This window comes from Miscanthus floridulus, chromosome 17 (genome assembly GCF_019320115.1).
Source record: "Miscanthus floridulus cultivar M001 chromosome 17, ASM1932011v1, whole genome shotgun sequence".
In the NCBI taxonomy this organism is placed as follows: domain Eukaryota; kingdom Viridiplantae; phylum Streptophyta; class Magnoliopsida; order Poales; family Poaceae; genus Miscanthus; species Miscanthus floridulus.
Genome location: NC_089596.1, coordinates 5,347,081 through 5,367,551, shown reverse-complemented (window position 1 = coordinate 5,367,551; position 20,471 = coordinate 5,347,081). Strand labels below are relative to the sequence as shown.

Sequence of the window (20,471 nt, the reverse complement as noted above, 5' to 3'; positions counted from 1 at the left end):
GCAGAGCAGCGCCGCCGGGACGTACGGTCGCAACGAGAAGAAGGCGCGGAACGAGCGGAGCAGGAAGCAGAGGAAGAAGCTGCAGCCGGTAGCGGTGGCCAATGGCGATGCTAACAAAGCCGTCGTCGTACAGGCAGAGGAGGCCACGGCTGTCGGCAGTGACGAGTCTGACGGCGAGGAGGAGAGTACCAGCTGCTGCCGGACGGTGGTAGGCAGGCTGCTGCGTGCGGCGGTGGCGGCGGTCCTCATAGCCTTCTGGGTGCATGCTGCTGCGCCGGCTCACACCGCAACATGACCATAGTTCATAGCAGATTATTACTGTACTACCTCAATAGATCGCTGTAAAGTCGGAGGGTTAGCAATGCGTTTTGAGTTTGACCAATCACTTATTGCATGTACACACATACATCTAATAGTGTAGTAACCTGCTTATTCATCGTTTATCCAAAAAGAATTTGTTTCAATCAGATGGATGCATCCCTCTCGATTTTCTTATTAGATAGATCTGCTATTAGAGCACACGCACGCGCTCCGCATCTCACTTGAACAACGCTTCGATTTCCCTTCTGTACTTGTCTGTCACTTTGTCCCTTCTTATTTTCATGGTGGGTGTCATCAGACCATTGTCAATCTGAAGAAAAAAAAAATATTGTCAGGTTCCATGCAAAGATAGCTTCTTGATTATAAATATGAATGAAAACCCACCGTAAATGGTTCGTCGACAATCGTAATTGGCCCGACACGGAAAGAGCAATGCGCGGTCCTGAAATTTATTAACAAAATAATTAAATGCTTCCTCTGATGATAGATGTCATCAATCAAAAAGTCAAAGTCATGAAATAGTGTCACGTGCACACAGAGAAGGACATCGTCCCAAAAACCCATGTTTGTTTGTAATCATCATATGAATCATCACTCTATCAATCAAAATCATGAAATAGTGTCACATGTGCCTCTTTTCAATTCTTTTCACCCATGTCTTAGTATTTCCAACAGCAAGAAGAGTGAGACAGGGAGAGAGAGAAACAACAGAAGGGCGGGCAACTCTCACCAGGTTTTCAATTCATCATATAGCATGTTCATGACCTTATCTTTCGCTAGTTCGCCATTCTCACCAAGGATGGACTTCCTTTTTGCTTCTGCTAGAACTTCATCATTGTTGGGAACAATTATGGCACCAAGACGCCGTTGATCCTATTCAGAGAACAGTGGCAGGAACTTCATGACATCAGTGGCACTAATCTAATTACCATTGCTATGTTCAAATCTAATCTCATCGCCGGGAAATAAAATTGTTAACGCATGAGCAATGCAGTAGCCATAACACCACAGTTTCAGATAATGACATGGGTTTTTTCTTCAGAATATTTCCCCTAGTTTAGTTGCATCAAGAAAAAGATATGTGCCCACACATAAAGGAGTCTGAATTGAGTGTAGTGATAATTATAGCTGGGCATATCTCTTACCTGGCCGATCACAACTATCTGATTAATCAAGTTACTCCTGCCGGCTGCTTCCTCGATCTCAGCAGGTTCAACATTTTCACCTACAAATGAGATGGTCAAGGTCAGTAAAAAAGTTACATGATATCAACTAAATTTTCTGTGTGCAACATCAAAGACCAAACAGTAAGTTTCCTAACAGAATCATAAAAAAAATGACAAAGAATATATTTATAATATAAAAAAAGTACACATTTTTTATATTATAAATATAAAAAAAGTACACATTCTGAAAAAGGAGAGACTAATTATAATCTGAACCTGTAGAGAGGACTATTGTATCCTTTGCACGCCCTTCAAGAACAAGCATCCCTCCACACTTGCGACTTGGCCCTATGGCATGGTGACGTACAATCCAACCTATATCTCCAGTGCTGAACCAACCCTCTTGGTCAAAAGCTTCATTTGTAGCCGATGGATTCTAATGACAAACAAAAAAATCATGAAATGAGTCCTCCAGAAAGCTGAACACTCAAATAATATCATTAATCTGTGCATGGGGCCGAGACATGGATTCTAAGATTTAGATGCTTGGTTCTTAATGTGCATTTCACTTTCGGCAATGTCTATCAACACCATACGGAAGGATTAATATATTAAGTAAAACATGAAATTATAAGAATACTACAGCTCCTCATTTTGTCAACTATTGTAGCAAAGATATCAGGCTGTTAATACCTCTGGAATATTCTTAGCTGACTTTAAGTACAGAGAATCTAAAATAGTGTTCCACAGAGAACTAATTAATTCGACGAGCAACATGTTAATGGAACATCAGCATTCTAATTTAGATTTGGCAATTGATTTGTATCAGCAAAGAAAGAAGTAGAACCTTATAGTATCCCTTCATTACTTGCGGTCCTTTAATTTTCACAATCCCCTTTGAACCATCTGGGAGCACCTCACCAGTCTCTATGTCGAAAACCTTGATTTCAGTATGCTTTATTGGGTGGCCAATTGTCCCAAGAACCTTCAAGCGACATACGCAGTTAATGTTTAGCATTGTCGACTTATCGCATGTAACAAATAGGAAACAGTATGCAAGACTATATCCAATTAGTAAATAAAACAAGCATTTCCTCATCTTACATTACAGAATGGTCGTCTAGCAGCAACAACAGGAGAAGTCTCAGTAAGACCATAGCCGTTTTGTACTTTAATGCCAATGGCCTGAAAGAGCAGAACATTGATAAAGCTACTGACATTTAAATAAGAAGTTTATTGATAACCCTTACCTCAAAAAATTTATCAACATGCATCGGAAGACTTCCACCGCCACTAATACCAGCCTGCAAGTTATCACGGAAACTAGGTGATTTATTAAGTATTTGTTAAGTGGGTGTTCATAAAGTTCAGGTTACACTTAAAATTGCAAGGATCATTGATGCAACACAGAAATAAGAATATAAGCAAAATTAATATACCTTTGAAATCCCGATTGCTGAATGAATTTTCTTGTATACTAGAATCTTCGCCAGATTATGTAAAGGCCAGAGAAATGCAGCAATCAATCTTGCCCACAGCCACTTCATCATATAGGCGATAAATGATGGTTTGACAAGATTGTTTGATAAAACTGTTCCCTTTTCAATGGAGGAGAAAAACAGGAAAAGGAAACTGAGTCAAGCAAAGAAAGAGGCCACAAGTAGATAATAAAGAAAGGAACTTCAACTTCTAGAACGTCTGGTTATTAAAGAATAAGGAAACAAAGTATAGCATCTTTGAAGTAATTCCTTGAAGCTAATTAAAGCAAGTAGCTTATGACAATTCAGTGTCCGGACCTCATAGATCTTCTTTGCCTCCATATATAGTAAACTTATCTTGATAAGTGAAAGAGCAATAATTTTTCGAGCAGCTGAACTGGATGAAATCTGCTTTTGAATTGAACTGCAGAAAGTCAAGAAGAGAATTAGGAAATGGGCAAAAGACTTTCCATAAAGTGTCACTACTCACTACTTGACCATTCAACGGGGGGGGGGGGGAGCTACACACATGTAGCCTCTGCATGGGCACCAATGCATTAGTGAACTGAAGTGTCCCTATTAAGTGAACAATCATTTACTGTAGTACATAAGTGGTTTATCACTACACCGCCTCCATTCCTTTTTATTGATGTTATTGAGTTAAACAGTTCCAAAATGTAACTGAACTTTTTTTTTGTTTGTTGTTATAGGAATTAATAATTCTAATGCTACAGGTTTAATAATGACAAATGTAGAGATATTTCAAACATTGATATATTTTAATATACTGGTGGGCAAGTTTTAGTAAGTTTCTCCAGACAGAGACAACTACAAAGCATCAAATGAAACTGAAGGAGCAGAAGAACACTAACCTGTACAAGGTTTCATAGACCAGTGGTACTGATATAATATAGTGAGGCTGGTAACGCTGCAAATCTTCCTATCAAAGAAGATAGAAGAAGATGTCAAAATGCCCTAAGGAACTTCAGCATCTTCTGCAACAGATAGAAAATAAAACTAGTGAACAACAACACAGATAGGACTGTAGAAACGAGTTCTGCAGATCACTGCATGCTAATACGAGATCTGGCCCATTTTGCAGCTTTTAGTAAGCTGATAAAAAATAATACAGCATATTCATACAGCAGAGCACGCAAATACACTACGAGACCACATGAATTGCTCAATAGCACACTAGGTGCTTTATGCAGAGAAAGCATCCTTGATAACATTACAAGGTGCTTAATGCAGAAACTAACTAACTATAGTAAGGTAATTTCCCTCAAACAAAACTACAGTAAGGTAATTTAAGTTGAAACATATAAAAACCCTACCTTCAGGTACTTCACAGTAGTGTAAACTTGCTGGATCCCGTACGAGAAGATGAAGTACTCACAAGCACGCTCATATGCATGCCATGGTGGAAGCATGCTTAGGAACCTATCACCAGGTTCTGCCGGCACAATCTCCCACAGATTATTTATCTGTGGAACAGAACAGCATAAAATGCGTATGAACAGAAAACAATTTGGCTCGGGTTTTTTAGCAGGGTGATTGAAATGTTTACAAGACATTCCAGGAAAAAACATAATATTAATTAGCATGAATGCTTATGCTCATATTATAGAGATTAGGAAATCACATCAAGATAAGGAAATAAAATAGTAACTAATACACATGGCATAGCATCGCTCAACAACCTTGGCTAAAAGTGTAATGTTTCTATCTTCACCTGATGCAAGAGATTTCGGTGGGTAAGCATAACACCTTTTGGTGTGCCACTTGTTCCACTAGTATATATTAGTGTGGCCACATCTTCAGGACTAATAGTTTCGAAGACATCTTGCTGACCTGACAAATGAAAAACAACAGTTCTATTGACTATAACACAGTTTTGAAAAAAGCAACTGTCTATGCAAGTTGACTACCAGAAAATTGAACATTAAATTTCCATGATTTTCCTACAGGACTACAGACATAATCAATCTACTGCATGATATGACAGTATCACTGAAGGGAAAAAGAATTAATGAAGGACGCAGTCCCTGTTGCATGATACAGCAGTGTATGTCATTGAAGAAAGGAATAATAATTTTCTAAAAAAAAAAAGATGTCTGAGATTCTTCACCTATTCCTATAATCTTGAAACAATAAGAAAAAAATGTTAGTGTTGTTCACAGATTCCAAATGAGCGCTGCTTAGCAAGAAAGAAATTAAGTGTTAAGCTTTTCATATAACTAATCGATCAGGTCAAGATTTAAATCAGAGATTTGGAAAGGACCATATACATCCTAAATATAACAGGGCATGAACTACTACTACCAAGTCCTCTTCGACTTGAATTTAGGTGCCTATTTTGTTGTCATTTACAATGTCACCTAATTCCTCCTATATTGGTTGAATTTTCTTTTTTAATATCACAGGCACATAAATCAGCTGTTGGTGGTACAAGCTTGGATGCTCATGTTATGCAGGTATGAAGCCATCAAACATGATGAGAAATACTACAGGAAACATAGCGTATGAATTTATTATCCTTTACCATTAGAAACAGTGACATAACAGAAAAATGTGCCCATAAAAAAAATAAAACAACAGTTCTTAAGAAGTTGCACTGTCAGATTATTGTTAATTATGATATGTACCACATTATGATATCACACAGAAGGTACCTTGCTGGCCAGAAAGAAACAGTGCATTACGGCTTTCTCGACCAAGTTCGGTGATATCCTTGTAGCCATAAAGTGGTATATCCTTCACAGCTTGGCTATCTATGCATGATTTGTCACCCCAAAGTAGAACAATGAATCTTGTATTAATCCTTGATATGAACGATTCTGCAAGCCGGTTAAAGAATTGAGGACTGTCCACAACAAGTGCAATGCTGTGATGGGGAAAAACAATAAATCCATAATCACAACATGAAAGTAAAACATAAACAAATATAAGTACTAAATAAATATTATGCAGACGCATAAACCACTGATAGTAGTATAATCTATCTGCCTACTTTTCCGGAGTTCATGTGATACATAAGTTTATCAAGTTTGATGAATGTATGTGCTTTGCATAATTATAAGCTGTGCAATACAATGATATTTTGATTCAGCCAACAGCCAATCTTATACTGAAAATGTGATGCTGTATTCCATTGTTAGGTTCAACTGTTCAAGACAAAACAATCCATTTAACATGTCTGGCATGCATATTTCTTGGGGTCAAGTTTCTAGCAACCAGCATATGATACCAATATCGCATTACAAATATTTTTGCCTGCCACAGATATCAAAAGGCAAGCAGAGCCACAAGCTGGAATATGTTTTGATATAGGGTTGACTATTTGATCCTTCTATTCATGAGGATACTGCAGTTCCAGTTCTTATGTTAACTGTAGCTGGCAAACAAAAAGCCAAGTGTGCACCCACAGTGCATATCCCCACAAAGCATCTCAGTTCCCACCTTAATATTCCACAAAGCAGAATCAACGGAAGAATTCAATTATTAGCCTTTTTGAAATGAAAATGGTCATCTATAGGGGGCCTGGCTTGACTGTTTTTAGCAGAAACTATATCTCCTTTTATTTTCCATTTATTACAGGTATAAGAGAATTTGAGGGTTAAAGTCTCATAAGGCTATATGGGTTGAAGGAGATAAAATACCGGAACTTCACTTGAATCCATGTTAACAAATAATTTGATAAACTCACCTTTCTGAATGAGTGTATATTTGAAACAATTCTTCATCAGATGATCTTGTTCCCCTAACAACATTGATAGCACCAGTTGCCATGATTCCTGTATGTCATTTATTTGTGTGAAATACTGAAATCGTCAATGTAGAGGAAGCCTCTAGATAACAGCCATAGAACAATAAACAGAGAATTATGCATATAAATTCACAAAACATGTATATCTAGCATTGTACTGTATGGCTTTAGAACACATCACTATCTATTACTGAGAAATCAAGGCCAAGCTGATACTTGTTGTCTAGTATCTGTAACAGCCAAATGCTGTTGCTAACATTCCAGTGCTCCAGCAGCAAATATCAGAAAGGATAAGGAACCACAGAATTATCACCAGGAAAGTAACAAGAAAGGGGAATGTCAACATTGGGAATCACAATGCATGGTGTCATCACAAAACAGAGGAATAAGTTACCTTGATCTGCAACTAGCCAGCGACATGAGTTATCAGCAAAAAGTGCTAGCTTTTCATCCGGAGCAACGCCAATGGCCCTTAGACCTTGAGAAAAATCCAATATTTCTTGCTCAAGCTGATAAGAAGATAAATCAGCAATTAGGTACTGCAGATTTGTTGACATTAAAGCTCTGAAATAAATGCAATTGTGTATTCTAAATGTGGTAGGGAAGATGAATATGTTTAATTGACGAGAACTTATGACTTAAATAGAGCAGTATTATTCATCTAAAGACTCAAATAGAGCAGTATCCTTTATTGTTGCCATTTGTGTGCATTACCATGAAATCATGTAGATAGCCTCGCTTGTTCTAAGTATTCATGATGGCTTTCAAGCTCATGCTCCTTTCCTTTTAAGGTGATTATTCAGTATGGTAGAAAAGTAACATTTATGCATGGCCATTGAAGTCAAAGATGTACCTGTGTATACGTCCATTCCGTCGGCGGTTCATGGTAAGGATCTATCACAGCTACGAGGTCAGAGTATTTTTCTGCTGCTGTCCTCCAAATATCTGGAACCGCCTTCCATTCATGCACTGTCGAATCACTTCCACCAGGCAACAGAACACTCTCCAGTAGAGGTGAGCACTTTCTACGTACTTGATGTTCTAGCTGTAAAGTGGATTAGTGCAAGTTTGAGACCGAACAGCAATGTTTTCAAGTCGTCCGATTAATCGTCCTAATCGGTCCCTGGTGTTCGATTAGGAGGTCCGACTCGATTAGCTCGACCAGAAAGCTGGTCGTCCGATTAGTCGACGAGAAATCGCGATTAGTCGTCCGACTAGGACAGGGACGACCAGTTTGGTTACTCTGTTTTTGGGCATGTTTAACTGGGCGGACATGTGGGCTACTGGGCTTGCAGTTTGGCCTGTTAGGGTTAGAATGTTTAGCAAAAAGGATTGTTAGCCTTTGTTGCGTTGCATCTGGATGCGAGCGTAGTAGGAGTGAATTTTCTGTTGTAAGTGCTAGTGTACTACTGCTGAGTAATTAAGTATGGTAGTAATATTGATATGTGATTCTGCATTATATTTTGTGTAGGTCCATACAAAAAAGAGAAACCGATTAGAGCACTAAATGTTAAATAAGTTGGTATATGTCAGTTACAACCGCAAGATGGAAAACAGATTTAAAAAAATTAGAGAGCTGGGTTCCAAAGGAAAGAGATGCAATCCACTCTTGCTTGATGAATTTCATTGGGAAAATGAATGGGTCAATGAAAATTGTGAACCAGAACCAGTTCAGGAAGGTGGTGGCGATGCTATGACTTGGGCTGTTGTGGATGAGGTTATTGGTGCAACTCAGGGTCTAGAGGGACGTAACTTGCCTAGGGCTGCTGCTACTCGTGCTGCTGTTGCTGCCCCTGTGAGACGTACTTATGCTAGGAACAGAAAGCGTCCAAGGAACACAGTGACTCAAGATATTGATGAAGTTGATGATGAAGACCAAGATCAGCATGTAGATTCAGCAATAGCAATGGAGGAGGATGAAGAATCTGCACCAACTGAAACTGGAGATGGACCAACTGGAGATGGAGATGGAGGCTTCAATTTTAATGTTGATTTGCTTAATTAGATGGCTAGTTGCCTACTTTTGTTGGACTGTTAAATGTCAATGTTTGTGACTCTGTGTTGAACACTTTAGCTTATGTGTACTGAACTTGTTTGGTTATGTAATATGCTAGCTGTGTGGCTGCTATGGTCTGCTATGTGCTAACTGCTAAATGCTAGTTATTTGCTACTGCAGCAGTGCTGCTGTTACGCTGTGTCAAGATCAAGACTATATTAGTGTTGCTAATTATGGTCTTCTTTGGTATTTTAGGCTTCCAGCAGCAAGTCAGCAAAGAAATGGAGTTTGGGACAAGAATATGGACCTCTGGACATGGCAGAAAAGAGAAGAAAACAACTCCCACAAGTAAGTCACCAGCTAAACACTAATGTAGTCTTGATGCTTGCTTTATTGTGTATACTATATAGTATATATAGGTATATATACAACAACAACAACAACAACAAAGCCTTTAAGTCTCAAACAAGTTGGGGTAGGCTACATATATAGGTATATATATAGTAGGTATATATGTCCTGATATATAGGACGACCAGGGGTCGACTAGGCTCGACTAATCGGCCTGGTCGACGACTAATCGCGATTAGTCTCCTAGTCGGTCCCATGGCGACTAGGTTCGACTGGACGACTTGAAAACATTGCCGAACAGCTTAGATTTTTAACGAGAATAAGTGATAACTCAAGACACCAATGCAGTAACTCATATAATAAATTATTCATCCTTCACAGAACTACTATTTGCAGCACAATACTTCAAAGAATGCTACAGTATCACAATTTGACGCACCTGCCTACAATTCTACAATTCCCTGGACAATGATGGGAAACAAATCCACAATGGCATGTCTGTGACGAAATCAAGTCCCCCACGTGGCTAAAAAGGCATATACACATGAAAGGGGGTCGAAATAATACTCCGACGACGGTAAAAAGGAATCTAGATATCAAAGGGATACGACAGGAACAGGGTGATAGGAACAGCTAGCTGTACCACTACCACCTCACCGTCCCCCTTAATTGACACGGGTGGAATTGCTTAGCTCCATCACACATCACAGTCGATTAGCCAATTTGGATAATGACCTCAACACTTGATGTACGGAAAGCGAGAACCGATTAATGGTGGGCCGAAATTTGGCGGGTCCTCCACAAGCAAAGCGCCGATTGCTTTCCCGGAGGCAGAAAGGGGTATCTGTGCGCTGCCAGGCAGAGATCGCCGGGGAGACTGAACCGCGGGCGCCCACCGTTCACCGGAATCCGTTATATCACTAGTCGGGAGAAAAACCTGACGAAATGGAGGAGCAAGCACGCGCGTTCCGGCTGGCCACACCCGCGGTCGAGGGATCACAACAAAATCACCGGGCAACAAACAAACTGGAGGACTAACCGCGGAGTCGGCGGACGGGGGCGGCGGAGACGCGGCGGCAGCGACGGGGCGGAGGGCCGGGGCGCGGGCGCGGGGGGGGCAGCGCGGCCGGGCGCCGAGGGAGCAGGCGGCCGCGGCGGGGGAGGAGAGGAGTGGGCGAGCGGCGCGGGACGCAGAGCCCGGCCATCTGACCGGACGATGCGGAGGCGGAGGAGGCGAGCATCGCGCCGGTCGGCCCGCCCGACGAGTGCTCTACTCCAGAGAGAAGATGGAGTCTGTCTGAAGTCGCCGGGCCCGGAGTGCCGTGGGCGGCGTGGCGTACTGGCGTGAACGCACGGCACGGCCAGCGGGGGCGGAGGGCATGGGCTCATCTGGTTTGCCTCGCTCGCGTTCGAGTATATAGGGAGCCCCCGGGACAGCGACGAGACGACGCCCGGCGCAGGCATTGGTGAGGTGGCCGTGTCGCGTCGTGCGGGCTCGGCCTCGTGGGCTTCGTCGGAACGTGGTGGAGCAGCGGAGGCATCGAGGAGCAGCGACTGCGACATCTTCTGCGCCGCGTGCTTCTGTGACCACTCGTGTGCGCGGCGGCCATTTCTGGGACTAGGATGATCCCCAACAAGGCAACAAGGACGGAGGATTCAGGGATCCTAGCAGTGCGACCTCTCGCAGAAACAAGGCGTTTTGGCTCATCATTTATAGCTTTTATTTCATATTGTTTGAGCTTATTCTCTCTCGTATAATACTATTGAATTATTTAAAATCATCCCAAACCTTACCAACCGAACACCCCTCAGAAGTTGATTTTCTTTGAGACAGATAAGCGTCATGTTTGTTTTGGCTTATTTGACTTATAAGACGTACTTTTTCAATCCACAAATAATATTTTTCTCTCACATTAAATTAGTCTTATCAGTCAAACAAGCCCAAACGAACATAACGAAGATGGTTGAAAATTAAATTAATTGAAAAAAATCCCTGGTAATCTTGGCCCACCTCCCTTATCCGCTCGGGAGTGCGGCATGCACGGGCGGGGCCCAACAAGTCAGCACTCCCGAACCAACCGCATGACAGTCTGGTTGCCATTTCTTAGCCCTCTGGTCGCCATCATTTGGAGTGACGGTGTGTTTGATTTGAGTTATGGAGTGATGCATGGTGAGTCTGTTTCTTAAATTGTGTTGATTGACCTCATCACTCCTACTAATACTAATTAGGAATGAAACGGTTAAGGATCAACTCAATCTATTCCACAGATAGAGTTTGTCTTAAAATAGAGGTAGATGCATGTGAGGAACAAACCACGTAACAACTGACTTGAGAATTAGAGGTGTCACTTGTCAGGTAAATAATCGTAGTGAGGGATAGGTAACAAGACAAGAAGCAGCAGCAGTAGCAAGCTAAATCACGCAGACGTAGCCGATATGCCCTGTACGCTTGAACTACTTCAACAGTATTTTTCAACAAACAAACAATGTTTTCTTCTCATAATAAATCAGCATAAGTCAAATTTCAGCGAAACGAAGGTCCAGACCCTTGCAGCGCGCCATATATTCATCGAGCTTCTTTGCCCTGTCTGGTGTGAGTGTGACATGGTTGCTCCAAACAATTTTTAGACTCCTAATTTATTGACCAACAATTTTTTTCATTGATTTAGATCCTACAAAATAAATACGTATTCCTAGTAAGAGAGACACTAGTAAGTCAGAATCTAACCTCCATTTACACTAATACAGTAGATGCAAACTTTGCACTCTTGTCTCAACTTAGGTGACTAAAGTTGAGCCTACCCACTGTCGAGATTCGACAGTACTTGTGGTGCTTTTGATTTGTCCTCCACGACTTGGACTTGCAACCAAGCCTAATTACCGCCATTTTCAGTGGCAAGCTAGTACTAATTAAATAAAAATAGAGGTGCAAAGAGCACATACAAACGCGTTTGACTGACCACACACGATCAGAGCAACAACATGAAACGAGATGCAAAAGTGACCACACACGACACGGTCCAGTGCAGGTATATATACACAAAGCCGGACACTAGCACAATTATTACTATGCTAATTGTCCACGATCCGTTGCCCGATGGTCAATTCACCACATCAAGCGCCACTCTGGGCTATATAGTGTTCAACATCACTGCAGCTTCATCAGTCTCGTCGAAGGATTGATCCAAGCCATCCATGTACATCTTAGGCTGGAGAAAAGGCTGTTATCAGCAAACAACCTCAAGGAAACCAATGTTCTTTATGGACTAGTGTCCTTTTAGGAAATCAAATAGGCTTCTAGCTAGGACGTACCGGAAATCAAATAGGCTTCTAGCTAGGACATACCGCCTCACAAACTTGATCATACTTCCCATAGATTTTCCTCTATTTTCTTTGTTCCAGCTAGGTACGCACAATAAAGAAAAAAGATGACAACAGCCTACCAGACTTCCAGAAATGAAGTACTGGATGCATAGCCTATGTTTGTCCTTCTAGATTTATACAGCCACAGCTACTAATCAGGCTCGAAGGTATCAATCAAATTCAAAGGTAACATGCAAAGCAATAGACGGGATGTGGCAACTCATGCAGTGCAATTTCGAAAGGATTCTTTTCAACAGCAGAACATCCAGGATAAGAACATCACCTTGTCAATCTTTTCCTTTATTTTTCTTTGTTTCTCCTCAAGGCACTTGTGCTCCGATTCAACTTCATATTTCAATGCAGTCATCTTCCGATTGTTCTCTCCAACTCTTTGATCCCTTTGTTTCTCCTTTGCTTTCAGTTTGGCCTCGTTCTCGAGTAGTAATTGAAAGATGTCCATGCACAGTAATGTGATGATAACATTTGAACTAAGAACTGACTTGATAATACTTGAGCAATGCTAAAAATATACTAACCTTTCATTTCCCATTCAGCAGCTTTATTGCGAAGTGCCTTTATCTCCAAATTTTGCTCACTGGTCTTCTCTTTGTGTGCTTTAACATCCTTCTCAGAAGCTTTAGCAGCAGCGCTCTAGCATGAATAATATATTTGTACAGTCATTGTCATACCAATTTGACTCAAGGCTCAAGGGTGCAATCAGCCAAAGGGGAAAAAAATCTTGCATGAAGGAAAGCTTGCCGCTATTCATACTTTTTCAAGTACAGCAGAAATTTTAGAGAGATGCTTTGCTAGTTTCTCAGAAACCTGCAAAATAAAGATGCTTATCATGCAACTACATAAATGGAGTATACGGAAATAAGAAAGGTCAAGCCTCACAAGAAACAACAATAAATGTCAAATGGTTCTTGTGATTTGATGATTTGAGCAATTGCCCCATCAGCTGTAGTAAGAAAAGAATGATCTGAGGTTGTGGGGAGAACTAAATGGGAACTCAAGATTACCAGAAAGAAAACACTGTTCGTTAGCACATGATCTGTATTGTTTACAACAAATTTATAGCAACAAGTGTGAAATTGTTGCGCCAATCAGCATCACGAAGAGCGCATCATAAAGAGTACCTTAGTATACATCTCAAGAGTATCGGTTTTCTCTTGGACTTTCTGCATTGCCATCTTCTCTAAGTTCTTTAACTCATCACGGACTGCTTTCTTCTCCTCAAGGTTCCTCTTCGATATAGAAAATAAAATCCATAGTTATTATGGAAGCTAGCACAAGATGATGATTATCTGATTGAAGCTCATAATTCTGATTGAAGCAATTTGACAATGTAAGCACATAAAAAAATATACTCATAGCACATAAAGAAGCAAGCACTAATGATTCTGGGAAAATGGACACTTTTTTTAAAAAAGAACGCAATCTTAGATAGAGCACCCAGTGACAATTGCAATGATATGAGTGAATAATTCATTCATAGTTATGCTGAACTGTGAAGAGATAAAGTCATTCCGACAGTTGAAAGGATGACAGCATACTTGCAAGTCCTAGTTGCATTGAGTAAGACAGTTAGGTAAACTATGGCTTGCTGTTCTACCATGGAAAGTAATTCTAGAACCTACAGAGTTGCTTGTATGAATGGCTTTCGGTTTTTGTAGCTTAGGCATTCCAACACATTCAATTCCTGATGAACTTTATGCCTGTATCAGTTTAAAACAAACAACATACAGCCTACCTGGAGCTTTTCAGGGGAATGAACAATTTTGGCTGATAGCTTTTCCTTTTCTTGCATAGCTTTCACCAACTCAAAATCAGCCTGGTTGTTCTGCCAGGAAAAAAAACAAGCAGCGAATGTAATATTATGAAGTATTGCTTTGAATAGAGTACAAAAAAAATCCAGTTTAACTTAACAAGAGCAGTTCTGCTGGTCAATGTCCATAAATACAAAGCAAAGCCGATGCTAATAAATACCAGATATTAGTTAGGAAGAAAAAAATGTCAGCATTCAGTGGCTGATTAAATAACTAAATGTCTTCCAATTATGCTAAAAGATCGCTTTCTTAAACAAGTAAGCATACTTCCAGTGCTTTAAGACTGATTTGGCCTGGAGCACCTATAACATACAGAAGGTGGCAGTCTATGGAGCTTTGGCTCCTCGGAGTAAAAAGCCAGAGTAAGAGGGGTGTCTCATGTCTGGCCTAACAACTCCAGCTTCTCCACTAAATGTCTTCCAATTATGCTAAAAGATCGCTTTCTTAAACAAGTAAGCATACTTCCAGTGCTTTAAGACTGATTTGGCCTGGAGCACCTATAACATACAGAAGGTGGCAGTCTATGGAGCTTTGGCTCCTCGGAGTAAAAAGCCAGAGTAAGAGGGGGTGTCTCATGTCTGGCCTAACAACTCCAGCTTCTCCGCTTTTAAGTCTAATGAGATTTTCAACGTATGTATAACCAAAACCAGTGGCAAGTTACATGATCTGTTGACGTGAATCAGGTGAAATATTTGCAACTGACTGAACCAATGAACCTACCAAAAGGCAGCTCACTATCACCTATGGCTTCATCCAGACTCCATGTAATCCAAAACTACCTGTGCTAGCTTCAACCAAGAAGCCTGGAACTGAATATACGCCAAACAAAACCTACTGACTTCAACACAATTTGTTATCTTGTTGGCATTGAACAGAATGCTTAAGCATATGACTTTTCAACTAATTTCAATGTTAGTCCGTACTACTTCTAAATTCCAATAGTGTCCATGCTGTAGGCACATTCTCAAATATAACATGCATGATACATGCATCGGAAACTTGCTCTTTTCATATGCTGGTAGCATAACATGGTGGACACTTGAGCAACAACCAGATTATACATACCTCTTAGTTTTCATGGACAACAATTTATTCATTTATTGACAGAAGGTATCAGCAATACGCCAAATAAGAAAGCTACTCGGCATTGTAGCTTAAGGCAGCAAGGTAGTAGTGCCAAGATTGACAGCAGCCAAAATATGCAGCAGGTTCAAAGTTGACATATGTAAACACATGTCCACATTGTAAACCTCTGTTTTTGATCGATCACACAGAACATAAGAATAAAGACGTACCAAGGAAAAGCCCAAGCACCATTCTAATCAAAAGGAAGGAAAAATGCAACACAAGACAGGAATCAGCACCTTCCTTAGTGTCTCCTCTTTCTTTTCGTCCAAGGCTTTTGATGCAACGCGCAGCGACAGCTGCTCTCTGTTGTAATCAGAAGCCTCTGCTTGAGGGCATTGACCTCCTTTTCAAGCTGCTGGACCATGGGTGCCTCCATCTGCTCCTTAAGCAGATGGTCCTCTTTCGCCTTCGTAAGCTGTATAAGGTTGAAAATGGAAGGGAAAAAAATGCAGAAAAGAAAACACACACAGGGAGAGAAAATCTAAGTATTTCCCCGGACAGAAGGCAGAAAAATGTAAAGGAGGAGTACGGGAAGGAGACCTCGGCGATCTTAGCCCTGAGCTCTGTGCCTAATTTTTTACTATTTAACCCTTTTTTTGAATAAAATTTACATTTGGCTCTCCGAGAGACTTAAACTCATCTTTGGACCCTGGGGGTCGGCGCCATGAGTTCTGACGCCGAGGTAACACGTCTCGGCGCCATAGATCTTGGCGCCGAGATGCCTAGCCGTGCACAGAAGAAAATCCTACATGGCCGGTACCTCGGCGCCAGAATACATGGCGCCGAGCTCAACGCCACAGATCTTGGCGTCGAGGTACCGGCTTCCAAGCGTGCGGCCAAGTGAAGAGAGAGAGAGGTGGGCCCCGGACAAAGGCGACCTCGGGCGGGAGACCAGGCGCGTGCCACATGCGCGCACAGCCTACCAGGCGCGTGCGGAGCGCCCCATCAGCTAGAGCCCGGCGCCCGAGCCAACCAGCAGCCTGCAGCGCCGGTTCCCCTGCTCCGTTTCCCGTGCCGGTTTGCAAAAACCACCGGTTGCATCCCACCGTCTTGCGAAACCACCGACACGTGGAAAAGAACCAAAACCGGAGGTCACGTCTCTCCTCACTGAAATGACGTCCCCATTTTTTCTTTAATTTACCATATATATCACGCCTTCTGATGTGGATGGATGGATGCATGCAAGCGCAAGCTGAAAGCAAGCGCATCTGATGTGAATAGTGCAGCCTACTGCAGCTAGCAGGTCGTAGCTGCCTAGCTAAAGTTTAGGCTAGGCAGGGCAGGCAAGCGCGCACGGTCATCTTCTGACAACGGGTGCTACAGTACTACTCCTAGTTGCGTTGCATGTCTGGGTCTATGCCGTCTGGCCGGGCGCTGCTGCTTTATGGTAGATAAAAGAAGAATACGTACGTGTTGTGTGTACACACTTTACTGTATATATACTAATATATATTATCTAAAGTGTTCCGGCTAGTTTTGGCTGATTCAATAGTGTTCTGTGAGAGAGAATAAGCTGAAACAAGCTAAGACAAGCCAAGCCGAACACGCTGAAGGATGATTTATAAATTATTTCTATGAATGTATTGCATATATCAGAAAAATACTAGTTAAATATGTCAAATTCTTCGCAAATTTTGGAAATTATCCAGAGGTCCTGCTTCCTGACTTCGCAGGAGCATGGCCTCCCATGCACAGGTTCGCAGGCACGTGACCTCCTAGGTGTGCAGGCACGATTAGCTGGTGCATGTTGGCTGCCACGTGTGCTATTCTTTTTGAAACGGATATATTAAAGATTAAATGGATGTATGGCTCATTACTCATATTTAATTAATTCATATATAATAGATAATATATATTAGTATATATACAGTAAAGTGCACACACAACACGTACGTATTCTTCTTTTATCTACCATAAAGCAGCAGAGCCTAGCCAGACGGCACAGACCCAGACATGCAACGCAACTAGGAGTAGTACTGTAGCACCCGTTGTCAGAAGATGACCGTGCGCGCCTGCCTGCCCTACCCAGCCTAAACTTTAGCTAGGCAGCTACGACCTGCTAGCTGCAGCAGGCTGCACTATTCATATCAGATGCGCTTGCTTTCAGCTTCGCTTGGATGCATCCATCCATCCACATCAGAAGGCGTGATATATATGGTAAATTAAAGAAAAAATGAGAACGTCATTTCAGTGAGGAGAGACGTGACCTCCGGTTTTGGTTCTTTTCCACGTGTCAGTGGTTTCACAAGACGGTGGGATGCAGCCGGTGATTTTTGCAAACCGGCGCGGGAAACGGAGCAGGGGAACCGGCGCTGCAGGCTGCTGGTTGGCTCGGGCGCCGGGCTCTAGCTGATGGGGCGCGCCGCACGCGCTTGGTAGGCTATGCGCGCATGTGGCGCGCGCCGCACGCGCCTGGTCTCCCGCCCGAGGTCGCCTTTGTCCGGGGCCCACCTCTCTCTCTCTTCACTTGGCCGTATGCTTGGAAGCCGGTACCTCAGCGCCAAGCTCAGCGGCTTGGCGCCATGTATTCTGGCGCTGAGGTACCGGCTACGTAGGATTTTCTTCTGTGCATGGTCAGGCACCTCGGCGCCAAGATCTGTGGCGTTGAGACGTGTTACCTCGGCGCCAGAACTCATGGCGCCGACCCCTAAGGTCCAAAGATGAGTTTAATTCTATCACGAGGCCAAATGTGAATTTTATTTAAAAAAAGGGTAAAATAGTAAAAAATTAGGAGCTCCGTGTGCTGTTCATCAGGCGCGCCGTACTCTTGGACGATGGGCTGAAGCAAGGTGAGCTTCTCCTGCCTGAAGAGGAGATAGTTGATGAGGGCGCTGAGGATGTCGACGACACGGGGGCCGTCGGTGCGGAGGAGGTCGCGGAGATTGAGGTCCCGGAACTGGATGGACTAGAGGAAGGCGTTGGCCCTCTTGTAGATCTGCAAGTACCGTAGGGCACGCATGTGGTGTTCCGGGTTGTCGAGCACCTGCAGCGCCTGGAACTGTACCTGCTCGTCGGGCTCGTCGCTGCAACAAGCAAAATGCCCCCCCCCCCCCCCCCCCCCCACCCCACCACCCCAAAAAAAAGCGCGATTTGCAAAAATAGAAGTGTCATTTGCAGATTTGACAGTACCCTAATTCATAGACCCACTTGTCATCCACCCGAGTATCATCGTAATCAAGAGTCAGTCTTTCGAGTTTCATTTTTGCAATTCCTTCCCAAAAACCAAAGCAAGCAAACGCAGAGATGAGGCCGGATCCAGGTGAGGCGGGACAGGTCGGGGGGGGGGGCGGAGAGCGGCGGGGGCGTACTCGACGACGTTGGCGAGGAAGAGGGAGAGGACCTTGGCGACGAAGCCGGGCTGAGGGTGGACGACGTCCTCGGCGCAGAGGTTGGGGCTGGGCGCGATGCCGTAGCTGTGGCAGCGCCGGCACGATCTCCCCCGGCTTAAACAGGGGGAAGGAGTAGGAGCTCGCCATCCCCTCCGCTGCGGGCACCACCAGCGAATCGAATCGAAACCGGATGGGTGGGGTGGGATGCGATGGCGGCGGGTTTACCCCTTTCCACTCCGGCAGGCGGCGGCGTTGGGGTTTTCGTCTTCCCGCCCACCCTGCGCTGGAGAAATTGGAATTGGAATGGAGTCAACTGGATACAAGCGTCTGTCACCTGGAACCTGGATGGCTGGATGCAGCGTCTGTTACGAGTGGCCTGTTCAAGTGGGGTTATTCTGGACATTTTTATTGACTAGCCCCACGTGTCAGGCTTCCGAACCGTGAGGATCAAAACAGAATGCCGACGTAGAGGACAAATAAGTTCCGAACAGGCTACCGTGACCCAGGTAAAACTCTTTAAATTGAATTTGTGAGGAGAGGAGCCTTCTAGTCAAAAAGGGTGCAGCTACTCCTCCGTACCTAAATAAATATTGATTTTGGTTTACGTACTATAAATTTGACTGGATTTATAAAAAAAATATGCAACGGTTGTTGTCGGATTCATAAACCCGGGGTTCCTCATGGACCTGCTTCCCAATAAAAGCTCGGCCCATCATACGACGTTGCGAATGACACGCAACTCCTGGGCCGGACCAAAAAACCTAACGACAGGCCAGAAGGGCGATCCAGTCTCCGACTGGAAGGCCTGGCTAAGGAGGAACGGCGCTCGCTTCCAACTCCGGCCCGCCTCTCCGACCGGAAGGCTTAGCCAAAGAGGAACGGTGCTCGCTTTCAACTCTGGCCCGTCTCTCCGATCGGAAGGCCTGGCTAAGGAGGAACGGCGCTCGCTTCCAACTCCGGCCCGCCTCTCCGACCGGAAGGCTTAGCCAAAGAGGAACGGTGCTCGCTTTCAACTCTGGCCCGTCTCTCCGATCGGAAGGCCTGGCCGAGGAGAGGAACGGCGCCCGCTTTCCGACTCCGGCCCGCCTCTCCGACCAGAAGACCTGGCCGAGGAGAGGACGACGCTCGCTTCCGACTTCGGCCTGCCTCTCCGATCGGAAGGACTGGCTAAGGAGGAACAACGCTCGCTTCCGACTCCGGCCCACCTCACCGACCGGAAGGCCTGGCCAAGGAGAGGACGACGCTCGCTTCCGACTCCGGCCCGCCTCTCCGATCGGAAGGCCTGGCTAAGGAGGAACAGCGCCCGCTTCCGACTCCGGCCCGCCTCACCGACCGGAAGGCCTGGCCAAGGAGAGGGCGACGCTTGCTTCCGACTCCGGTCCGCCTCTAGCCCGCCTACACCGAACCTCTGCTTACAGCTCTTCTCCGACCAACGCGGTCGGAGCCGACTGGAAAACAACCGAACGGGGACGCCCGCTCGGTAAGAACCCAAAGAATTAGGCGGAATAAGTAAGGCAGGGCTCTCAAGTCCACCGCAATAACGAGGACCGTACCCTGTACACCTGTAGGACAGTACTGTCGGGTCATGTCAGAAGGGTGCTCTGCAACCTTCCAGATGTGTCAGACCACGAACAGTGTTATGGACGCTGACATTTATCCTACGGTATAGTAGGCGTCGACATTTGCCATACCAGAAGAATGCAGTGGAACCAACCACATGCATCCAGCCATCAACAGTATTGTGG

The 20,471-nt window shown here is 43.9% G+C and overlaps 2 pseudogenes; both read right to left on the bottom strand.

The window, feature by feature from the left end:
* Positions 1-404: 404 nt before the first annotated feature.
* LOC136517006 (probable acyl-activating enzyme 16, chloroplastic) lies at positions 405-10,638 on the bottom strand (annotated as a pseudogene).
* A 1,340-nt stretch (positions 10,639-11,978) lies between these two features.
* Positions 11,979-19,044, bottom strand: LOC136515124 (kinetochore protein NUF2 homolog; annotated as a pseudogene).
* Positions 19,045-20,471: the final 1,427 nt, after the last annotated feature.